The 11,542-nt window shown below is 38.6% G+C and overlaps 1 protein-coding gene across 3 annotated transcripts in view; it reads right to left on the reverse strand.

The window, feature by feature from the left end:
* Nucleotides 1–10,933, reverse strand: part of TNIP3 (TNFAIP3 interacting protein 3) — a 55,408-nt gene extending 44,475 nt beyond the window's left edge. For 2 of the 3 annotated variants that reach the window (XM_047091175.1, XM_047091173.1), the window contains exon 1: nucleotides 10,840–10,933. The gene's annotated coding sequence lies outside the window, so the exon portion shown is untranslated. The remainder of the gene's footprint in view (nucleotides 1–10,839) is intronic. The other variant, XM_047091172.1, reaches the window with a different exon arrangement.
* Between the last annotated feature and the right edge of the window lie 609 nt (nucleotides 10,934–11,542).

Consider the following 11,542-nt stretch of genomic DNA (forward strand, 5'->3'; position numbering starts at 1 on the left):
TGAAAAGACCATAAAGAGTACTTTAGATTAATCCCAATGGCATCGTGAGATGGCGGATTATTGAAGCCTAAATGTTTTCACCCTAAAGTTGTCAAAAAAATACAGGACTTCCAGATAAATTTGGATTCCAGATATAGTTTTTGTTTATGTATAACTATGCCCCATTCAATATTTTGTTGTTTGTATGAAATTCAAAGTTAACTGGGTATCCTGTACTTTTATTTCTACATCTGACAATGCTACTCCACTTGGATTACGTCACAAAATCTGCTTCACAGACCCTAGGTTCCATTATGGGGAGAAGGAGGGAGAGGAGAGAAGTTTTGCAATATAAAATTGCCTGAGAAAACAATAAAATGACTGACATTTCCTGTCGCCAACCAGATTAAATTATCTTCTATGAGATAGGATGGGGGTCCTAGACCAAAGGTAAATTCAGTTTAGAAAAAAAAAATATGTATATATATATATTATATATACATATATATGTGTGTATATGTACATGTATATGTATATATATAATATATATATATTATATATAATTTCACACACATGAGCTCTGTGGTTTGGAACATTTTATTTGCTTTAATTTGAACTTCATAACAGCCTTATAAGCTTGTCAGGAAAGGTATCTTTGATGGTAACAAAGATTAAGTTGAAATTTAGAGATGGTAACTGACTTGAATTTAATCTTTTCTCTTCTCTTCTCCCTTACCACTCCATATTAATGCAGATTGCTTTATTTTTATCCTACTTAGCTCATGCATTGACCTCAGTTTCATTCATGTATATATTCTTATAACAAATATTTATTGATTACGAACTATGGATTTGGGACTATGCTAAGTACTAAGATATAAAGATGCACAAAACAGACATGTCTTTCATATATTTTCTGTTTTTTGACTATAAATCTGAAGATCAGAGGGACCACTGCATTGATGATGACATTGTTTCTGTGTCATTTCATAATTACCAAGTAATTAGCTTGGACATTTTATGTAGAAGAGACTACTTTCTTCTTGAGACAATACATTCCAACATCATATACATAGATTTAGGTACAATTCTTAAATAAAAATATAACTAAGTATAATTAAGAAAAAGCATGTGTATATAAAGATGATGCTGGAATCGGAGGAGCCTGTGGTGATAACTCAGTGGAAACACAGGTGATGCAAAGAGTGTGTATTAGGAAGGTTTTGTCTGAAAATGAGCCTGACTCAAAAGAAAATATGCTAGTCTGAAAAATTGCAAATATTTTCTAATTGCTCTTTAGTGATGAAAAAAAGTATTTTAAAAAGTAAAGCTTCCTCACTGAAAGGGCAAAAAAAAAAAAGAATTGATCTCAGTTTTTGCTACTTACCCCAGAATCCTGTAGGAAAAGACATCTATAAACTTTATGGGTCGAGCCTTATTTTCCCCACAAGTACAATATAAAGTAAAAAAAAGTCTTAATACATTTCATCTAGAAGGTAGCCATTATAATGATATGAGCATTCTTCAGTGAGAGCTGACAGTGCCCACTTGGCTAGTACTTTTCCCACACTTGTGAAAAGAAGTTGTGATCAACCAAACTATAAGTGGGAAGTCTTGCCTGAGAAACAAGGCTTTTGAGACACTGGATTCCAAAATCCAGCCAGACAGGGTTTAGAAGTCCTTATGAGTGATCTACAAACTGTCACAAAACTAAACAGATCACGAACATAAAGAACACATTTGCTTAACAACTCTTACGAACATATGACTCACAATACCTCCGAAGCCAAATATTTCACTTCTTTAATACTATCACAAGTTTTCAAATTTCTTAACCCAGAGGCTTATGTTATTCTTCTTGCATAATAAAGAAGACATAGCTAAAGTTTTTTTTTTTTTTTTTTCGAATTTGCTTGTTGAAATCATACAAGTGTGGGAGAAGACAAGCAAAGGCAGAGTAATAATTCTAAAAGGAAGGATAACACCTTTGACCTGTTCAGTAGAAACCCTGAGATTCTGAATTCTCTTTCTTCTCTTTGCAGACTCCCGGATACCTTATATTCTTTTAATCAGTTGGAATTATAAAATCAATTATAATTTCCACCCAGTTGTCACTCTTCACTCCAAGTCTTGGTGGCTTCCTCCAGCAGCCACCCCGCCTCCACCCCAACTCTTACCCCATGTTGTCATGCTGTTCTTCCAGACCCAAGTGATCAAAACTGGAGCTGCCAGAATTATTATTTTCACTGAGGCAGAAAGAATACTCTTCCACCTATTGCTTCCATCTTTCAAAGGACAACCTGCATCTTCCAGTTTTCTGTAACTCCCTTTCTTGTGGAACTTGGGGCAAATCCTCCCAGCAATGGAATGAGCAACATTTGAGTAAGGAAAAGAGTGTCCTTCTCAAAGTGTTTCAGTTTATTGCTTCACTTCTCTTACCCCAAACGGATGCCTCTCAAATGTTAGGGAGAGCTTTTGCTTTCCTTCTTTTGTAAGAGTTAATTCTTGCATCTTAGAGTGCAGTTTTAGCTTACAGACCCGTGTCTCTATTTTCTGTTGTGCCAGGTGGTATACTTTACTATAAAATAGAGTTCAAGATGGGCATACACAGCAAGATCTCTGTATCTGGACATGTACCTGATAATCATGCATTGTGGAAGGCTTTAAAAATCCTTGTTATTAATGGAAGAAAGAATAAGTCTTAGACTAGCCATGGAATCAATTTAACTCTGGAAATATTTTTGGGAAACATAACTTGGCTTCTTTACCCACTAACCTGTTTAGTTTTGAAGTTTGATTATACTTTGAGAATTAGAAGACTCAAAACTAATAGCTGCACTTACAAATGGAGAAAGATACATGGCTCATGTAAGTGACTTCACCCAGGTTGCCAACACTGAGCTTCAAGCACAAGGTGTGGCAGCTGAGCTAAGATAGGCCTTCTTGGTGCCTGGGAACATGCAGGCAGAGCTTAGCTAGCCAACTGTGCAGGCATTTCCTAATGAAGAGTTAACAAATACTCATGTAACAACACATATTTTTCTGTTAGGAAGAAAAAAAAGGATTAAAACATTCCAAAGCCATCACTACTGAAATTAGACAATGGGATTCAAAGAAGCTACTCATTATATGAGAAAAATGGAAAAAAAATGGAGGGGGTTCAAGGTCACCCTACTACCATAAAAATAATGGTGATGGTGATGGCAATAATGCTATGCTTGTTTAGTTTAGCTCTTTATACTTATGAAATGCTTTTACTTTTTCACTCACTTTGTATTCTTATCACAATCCAATTTACAAATGAGAAAACGAGATTTAGATCATCAAAATTGTATTTTGATAAAGAATACTAGCTTAGCTTTCAAAAAAAGGGAAATAAGGAAGAGGAAATTAGCTTTTTTTTTTTTTTTAACAATGTGGTTACAGAAAACGTGTGTCAGCTTACTGTATTTTGCAGGAAGTTTTTCCTTTATTGTCTTTCCAAGTGTCATAAGTTTATATTACCCTCTGAATCATCAAAAGAATTTTCCCAGGGCTTTTTACATTGGGAAGAATGGATCTAGAATTTGTCCTCAGTTACTGGGAAATCCTCCCTCAACTTGTGCAAAGTTACTAAAATCCAATTTGGGGTACTGCCTCTCAGTTAAAACAAAATAGAATCCAGAGACAAAACAAGGTTCTTAAGCAAATTCAATTCTAGTGAATCTTATTAAAATTTGGACAGTTTTCTTTCTCACTCCCAAGTTGCATCCTTGTTTCTAAGAATTACTGGAAATAGGGGTGCCTGGGTGGTTCAGTCAGTTAAGCATCTGACTCTTGATTGTAGCTCAGTCATGATCTCACGTTTCATGAGATACAGCCCCGTGTCAGGCTCCATGCTGATAGTGCAAAGCCTGCTTGGGGGTCTGTCTCTCCCTCTCTGTCTGCCCCTTCCCTCTCTCTCACTCTCTCAAAATAAATAAACTTAAAAAAAAAAAGAATTACTGGGAATATATTTGTCCAAAAAATACACTTTAATTCTTCTCTCATTTTCTTTTGTATTTAAAGACCTACAATTATAGGGTCCCAAATTAATATTCATATATTAATTTTCTCATAGCATTAGGACCGTGTCTTGGCTTAGTGTAACTCGTACTCAACATGCATTTTGTAATTTGAATATTTTTCTTACTTAGGCAATTATTTTTCTTTTGTTTACCAGACTTTTGATGCCCTTTGTTTGCCAACCGTCTACTTCAACTGTCCCAGCATGCTCTCATACTGATGGAGTTTCTCATGGTCATCAATAATGTTTCTCTGTTTCCTCAAAGTACAGTCCCCTTTCCTCAAAGTACAGTCAGTCTGTTCATTTTCTCTTCTAGTAATCCTCCCTCTTATTCTTGGCAAAGGTAGTTGGGCAAAAAGGGAACTTGACATATGTCTCAGGTTCTTTCATTAAAACATGTCTCCTTCATTCAGCAACACTTTTCCCATCTCATAAACTTATAAAGAAATTCATTTTCTGCTCCTGGAAAGGAAGTATACTGTACTATTATTCTTATTGTTATTTCATCCAGTGGAAAACAAGAGACACCCCCAACTGTCACTCTGTCATTGGCTCACTCTTGTCTTACACCAAAAAGAAATTTTCTTATGCTTTTTCCAGTTCTATCAATATCTCAGTGAGAATGTAGAAGTTTTCATTTTGTTTTGAATGTAGAAGTCCCCCTGTAGAGTGCTTTTGGGTAAATAGTAACTCAGCCAAGATTCCAGCTGGAAATTAAACTATGTTTACTCAAGGAGTCAAATATTGGAAGATACTTTCAGACGACAATTGAGAAAGATATGCCTGAAATCTATTGGGATGAAAAAGGACTCCCAGGGGTTGTTTTTGGCAAACTTTACTCATAGAGAGAGTAAAAGCACAAGTTTGTTTGTTTGCTTGCTTTTGTCTTTGTGGAACATTTTATTAGGGGAGGGTCACACATTCTGACTCTGTCTTAGGCCAGAGGATGACAAGAAGGTGACAGAAGCACTGGGATCCTGATGGAAGCTTCAGATGGAAGCTGTAAGAACCATATCCAAAGGGCTGCTCCTCAGTGCCTCAGTTTCCCCTTCATGATATGGGAGGGTTATGCTCCCTTCTGGGTTTGAAACACTGTTTCATAAGATAAAAGTAGGTCAAAAGCTACAAAGAGTTTCTCCACTCCCAGGACCTGCTCTGAAGCTCCTACCTCATACTATGGAGCCAGAAAAAGGGAATTTTCCCAAGAAACCGTGTTGCTCACTGATCCCTGCTGCAGGGGTAGGGGGAGTGCAGCTGTCTCTGAATACCTGGATGCTGGGGCAAGGACAAATGGAGATTCTTGTCTGGACAACATCTTGGTTTTCCAGGAGGGAAAACTGACCTTCCTGAGCCTTCAGGGCAGAGGCAGGGAACTCCAGCCTTGTTCATTCATCACAGTGGCTTGATCCAAGGATATGCTTCAAGTCCAGAGAGGAGGGGTTGCTCTGACAACAACATCACTCCTGATAATAGCTTGAGGTATGGCCCAGTTGCCAAATGATTTATGTGAGGGAGAGGGAATTAAGAGCAGGAAGTTCAATTCAGGATATACAGAACTGAGTTTAGGTCCAGAGTCTAATTTCCATTAGACCATAAGAAAATGATTTAGCCTCATTATTCCCATCTATAGATGGGTAAGGGTTGTATATAAATGCTTTTCAAAGTGCTGGCCCAAAGTAATCACTCAGTAGATGGTAGCTGAAACACCCAAAATAGAAAACCATACACATATCTCTGTGAAACACTGGATCTGTAAGGGAGCATTGGGAGCCTGTGTAGCTAAAATTGGGAAAGAAAAAGCCTTCCCACTGAGGTGGAGACAGGAATAGTGTTTAGCTGTATTTGGCACCCTGGAGGCCATATCCCATGCTGGGCATACTTAGTACAGTGAGTGGTGCCATAGCAGTCTTAAGGGTGGTACAGCTGACATCTAGAAGTAGCAGTGATAGGTAAGCACCTGACAGCCATTGACAATAATTTAGGAGACCAGAATGGGCAAGAACAAACGGTACTTTCCACACAAAGGATAAGACTCTGGATCTATGAGTATACCTTTGAGATTCCCCCACAAACTTTGAGAATTACTTGTGGATGGACTCTAGAGGCTGAGTGAAAAGCTAGCTTTATCAAGGTTCATGAAATCAAACGTGTTGTTTCATACTGATACCTCCTAGAAAAACCTACTTCATGTGACATTTTATACCTCGTCCTCAAGAAGTCTGACTGGTGGGGATGATATATCTATACATAAAGGATTAAACACCCAACATGACAAAGTCTATGAATGACCTATTAGGAAGGTAAATTGTTTAGGACAGAGCAGGAGGGGCTCGAGCCACTCTGTGGGACTAGAGAGAGAGGTTAACGGTACAATGAAAAGTTTGAATTGGCATAACAGACAGTTCATCAAATAGGTGGGGAGGCAAGGGTTTCCATAAAGAATAAACAGCACATGAAAAGGCATAGCATATGAAGCTGCATGGTCTCCTAAGGGATTATGGGGTGGCTAGAGCATAAGTTGCATTTTGGAGAGTGGCAGAATATGTAGAAGACAGCATGACACTGTAAGAAAAATATGCACAGGCTTGGCTTCCTATCTTGAGACTAGAACTTTGCAGCTTCATGAATTTAGGTAACATTTTAAAATTTCTATGAACCTTAGTTTTTTTTTTATCTGGAAAATGAGGATAGAGGTAGCCATATTTAAGTGTTGTTATAGTTATCAAACATAATATAAAACACCTCCATATCTGTTATGGTCATTGACCCACAAATATTAGATTCTATTCCTACTGTTTTATTCTAAATGTAGGCCAGGACTAGACCCTGGAGGATTTTATATATTAAGTCAAGGCATTCGGACTTTATGATGCAGGTAAGGAAGTCTATTTTTAAGTTCTAAGCACTTGAACAGTAGCAACATCTATATTGGTCAATATGAATTAGTGTGGAGCAACGCTTAAGAAGGACAACCAGTTAGGCATCTTCTGGGGATAGTCTAGCAAGAAATAATGAATATCTGAACCATGATATGGTAGTAAGAATGAAGGAAAAGAAACAAAGTCCAAAGATTTTATGAAGGTAGAAGAGGCAAGAACTTGAGGGTCCAGGGTGAAGGCTGGCCATTATTCTAGGAATGCCTCCTGGAGTTGGGCAGCATGGTAGCCCTGGAGGAATACAGGATTATACTCAAATTTGAATTACTGGGTGAATAATGATCCATTAACTAATGTAGGAAATGTAAGGGGGAAGGAACAAGGAGTTTTAGCAGAAAGGATATTGAATTCACTTTGGAAAATACTGAATGAAATAGATGTGCATGGAGAAAAGAACTCCATGTTTAGGAAGTTATGTGTGTGTGGAGTCATCAGCACATATTTTGTAGTTTAATGACCCAAGGACTACATACAGATCCCTGGGTAACACTGATATAACATAAGCAGGTTATAGAAGTGAAAAAGTGAAGGTGAATGAGAAGGAAAGATCAGAGGAAACAAAAGTGTGTGTATAAGGGAGGGGAGATGATGAGAGATTGATTTTATAGTTGTTGATGGAGTAAGACATTTTTAAAAGATTCAATTAGTAAATAGCATCAAATGCATATGAGAAGACAAGTGAAAAATCAGATGCAAAATGACCATTGGATTTATCAAGATAGAGCTTATTGGTGGTGTGACAAGGGGCAGAACAGCCCTGGACACCCTGATCAATAAGCTTGGCTATACTGCCCAAGAATGAGATAAAACATTCCCCATAAAATAATATGGGACCTCACATATGTTTAAAAGTGGAGAAGGTAGAAGAGGCAAGAACGTATTTTAAGCTGGTGAGAGGTGATGGAGATGTGGAAGATATAGGAACTCAAATACCATGCAGTGACCGGACTTATCATAAAGTGGTGGCCGTGAAGCTTAACTCCATCCTCACTGCTATTCAGCAACTCATTGCAGTTTTATGCCTCTTTTCTGTCTCCCACTCCCTACTTCTTACCATCCCCAATTTCCATATACACTGGATCTCACCTCTCATTTTCTCACTTTCTCTAAATGTTTTTATCTCACACTTCACAAGGAAAAGGAAACAAAAACAAAAACAAAAACATCAGCTAAGAATCTTTAATCCTTTGCCTGGATGTGTGGTATGTAGGAAAACGAGCACATTTCATCAGGGAAGTGATGAGAGAAGCTGTATCTTAAAGAGAAGTACAAGTTTTAGTTAACTCTCCAAAATAGAGGAAACTAGTTACCAAGAAGATGGCAATGAGGATGTAGAAGAGGCCTTTACCATATAAGGAGGAATCCAGAAGACAAAATGAACAGAGTTGAGAGGGAAGTCAGTCATGAGCAAATAAATCTCGGGGCTGATAATCAGAGCATATGAGGATTAGGGTACTGGAGGGGATTCAAAGTCTCACCATAAAATCTTATTTTCAGGAGCAGACAAGAAGGCCACTTGAGAAAAGCATACATTTCTATGAAGAAAGAAAGTCCTAAGTGGGAGTTAGATGTGTATGTGTGAGGGTTGGGAGGATGGGGTAAGATGAGAAGAAAGAAGTGGAGAACTAAACCTTCCTTGGCTCTTAACCATCAGCAGATACTCATTTCTAACTTTAAAAATAGATACTACTGGGGTGCCTGGGTGGCTCAGTTAAGCATCCGACTTTGGCTCAGGTCATGATCTCGTGGTCTGTGAGTTCAAGCCCCGTGTCGGGCTCTGTGCTGACATCTCAGAGCCTGGAGCCTGCTTTGGATTCTGTGTCTCCCTCTCTCTCTGCCCCTTCCCCACTCATGCTCTTTCTCTCTCTCTCTCTCTGTCAAAAATAAATAAACATTGAAAGAAAAATTAAAAAAATAGATACTACCTTTTCAGGAAGAAGTGGATTTCTATTTTTTTTTTTAATTTTTTTTTTCAACGTTTTATTTATTTTTGGGACAGAGAGAGACAGAGCATGAACGGGGGAGGGGCAGAGAGAGAGGGAGACACAGAATCGGAAACAGGCTCCAGGCTCCGAGCCATCAGCCCAGAGCCTGACGCGGGGCTCGAACTCCCGGACCGCGAGATCGTGACCTGGCTGAAGTCGGACGCTTAACCGACTGCGCCACCCAGGCGCCCCAGAAGTGGATTTCTAAACAGGAGTACATAGATACCGAACAAATACACAATACATGTATAAATGCATATTTACACATATGCATTTATTAAATGCATGCAAAAGAGTTACGGGAGTGACCATAACATATTTTTAAAGTGAAAAAAGGTAAGTTCAACAAACCTCTGTGTGCCTCTGTGTGTGTGTGTGTGTCTGTGTGTGTGTGTGCCAAAAAGAGAGACACAGAGAGACCCCAAATGCTAAGAGATGCTCTCTGGGAGTGGTGGGCCAAAAGGAGATTTCAGAGACAGATATAAGTGTAGTGAGGCCAGAAGTTTATACCATATACAATTCTAGGGCCCCCTTTAAAAGAAAAAGATACAAATGTATGAATGTAAATTAAGTACCTAAGTAAATATTTGGCTATGGGGATCCAAGCTTCACTAGGTCCACCAGAAATCTGTTTCCACATGATTTTTATTGTTTTCTCTCTCTATGCTTAGGATAACTTTTTCACAATGAACATGAGTTATTTTAGAAATAAGGACTAAAGAAGTTATGTAAGTTGTTTTTGTTTATTTTTAAAATATTTTGGGGCGCCTGGGTGGCGCAGTCGGTTAAGCGTCCGACTTCAGCCAGGTCACGATCTCGCGGTCCGTGAGTTCGAGCCCCGCGTCAGGCTCTGGGCTGATGGCTCGGAGCCTGGAGCCTGTTTCCGATTCTGTGTCTCCCTCTCTCTCTGCCCCTCCCCTGTTCATGCTCTGTCTCTCTCTGTCCCAAAAATAAATAAACATTGAGAAAAAAAAAATTTAAAATATTTATTTATTTCTTTTCTTTTTTTTTTATGTTTATTTATTTTTGAGAGAGAGAGATAGAGTGTGAGCAGGGGAGGGGCAGAGAGAGAGGGAAGGATACACAGATCTGAAACAGGCTCCAGGCTCTGAGCTGTCAGCACAGAGCCTGACGCCGGGCACAAACCCACGAACCATGATATCATGACCTGAGCAAAAGTCGTATGCTTAACCAACTGAGCCACGCAGGCACACTTGTTTTTTTTGTTTGTTTGTTTTTGTTTTTTTTTGTCTTTTTTTTGTCAGCCATGCTTTCAAACTTATTTCTATTGGATTTTTTAAAAAGGTCATTAGAGATGGTTTCTAATCAGAACGGCTATGGGTTCGTATTGTCATTTATGATGCATTTCTAGGAAGTTATCCACAAAGTTCCTAGCTTGAGCTTACCCTGGAATTTTATTTGCTTCCATGAAGCACTGTAAACAAATATCCTGAAACAGGAGGAAACTCAAAGTCGAACCACTCCTTTTATCCAGAAAGCCTGTTTTTTCTTTAAAAAATGGACAACGGATTATGCTGATTTTAGTAACCCAAGGTAAGAGAGTTTACACAAATTGGGTTACTTCCTCTCCCCAAAAGAGATGTTGCTGTATTAAACATTATTTTTCATAGCACAAGTTTGTTCCTGCTTCCCTGTTGTCACAGTTGCCTGCCTGGTATCAAGCTTTAAATGGGAAAGTGTTTGTGCTGAAGGGTTTCCTTAGTAACAGGAAGTGACTGTGTAAGAGGGTTTTAGAGTGGGTTGGCTTTATAACCTCTCAGTCATCAAGGAAGCACATTACTGTAAATGATCTGGGGACTGTCCCAAACTCTTCTGAGTGAACACACTGTTGAAGGGTGTTTTGAGAAAAAGTAGAAAAAAGGTGGTTTCTTACCTTTAGAGAACATGAATTTCTGTGACCTGGTGTGGCTCCTGGGGTGGCCCCTTTAAGATCAGGAGAATCATTCCTCTCGATCAGATCTCTGATTTTATTGTCCAACTCCATGCTTTCACATCTGCTTGGGGACATGGGAAAGTCACATTTTACAAAGTTAACTACAAACTATTCAGGGGTACAATGAGTTTGTCAATGGCACGGAGGTCTTATCTGTGTACAGTACCTCTCTAGAATCTCCAGGTCTCTAATCTCATTTTTATTCATCAGTCCATGCCATTGGAACACTTTAAGGATTATTGGAGTTTAATTTTCACTTACTTGCACATTTATACAAAGTGATAGAGTAAGATGCAGACAAGCTTAGGCATTTTCACAGCCTGATAACAATGACCAGAATTGAGTGCTCACGGTGAACCCGGTGACTTACACTTTCTTATTCGGTGGCACAACAATCCACTGAGGTCACCCATACCTTCATTTTGTAGAGAAGCAAACTTGGGTTTAGGAAATTAACTAATTTGCTAATTTATGCAAAGTCAAACACTGGCAGGGCCAAAAGCAAACTCAAATCTATAGGATTCTATAGCCTGTGTATATGTTTTGTTTTTTTTCCTCCGGTTTTATTGAGAAATAAATGACACACATCACTGTATAAGTTTAAGGCATACAGCATGATGGTTTGATTTACATATATTGTGAA

The sequence above is a fragment of the Lynx rufus genome, unplaced genomic scaffold (genome assembly GCF_022079265.1).
Source record: "Lynx rufus isolate CCGP_SWC_20201006 ecotype Redwood Valley unplaced genomic scaffold, mLynRuf1.p SCAF_3, whole genome shotgun sequence".
Classification (NCBI taxonomy): domain Eukaryota; kingdom Metazoa; phylum Chordata; class Mammalia; order Carnivora; family Felidae; genus Lynx; species Lynx rufus.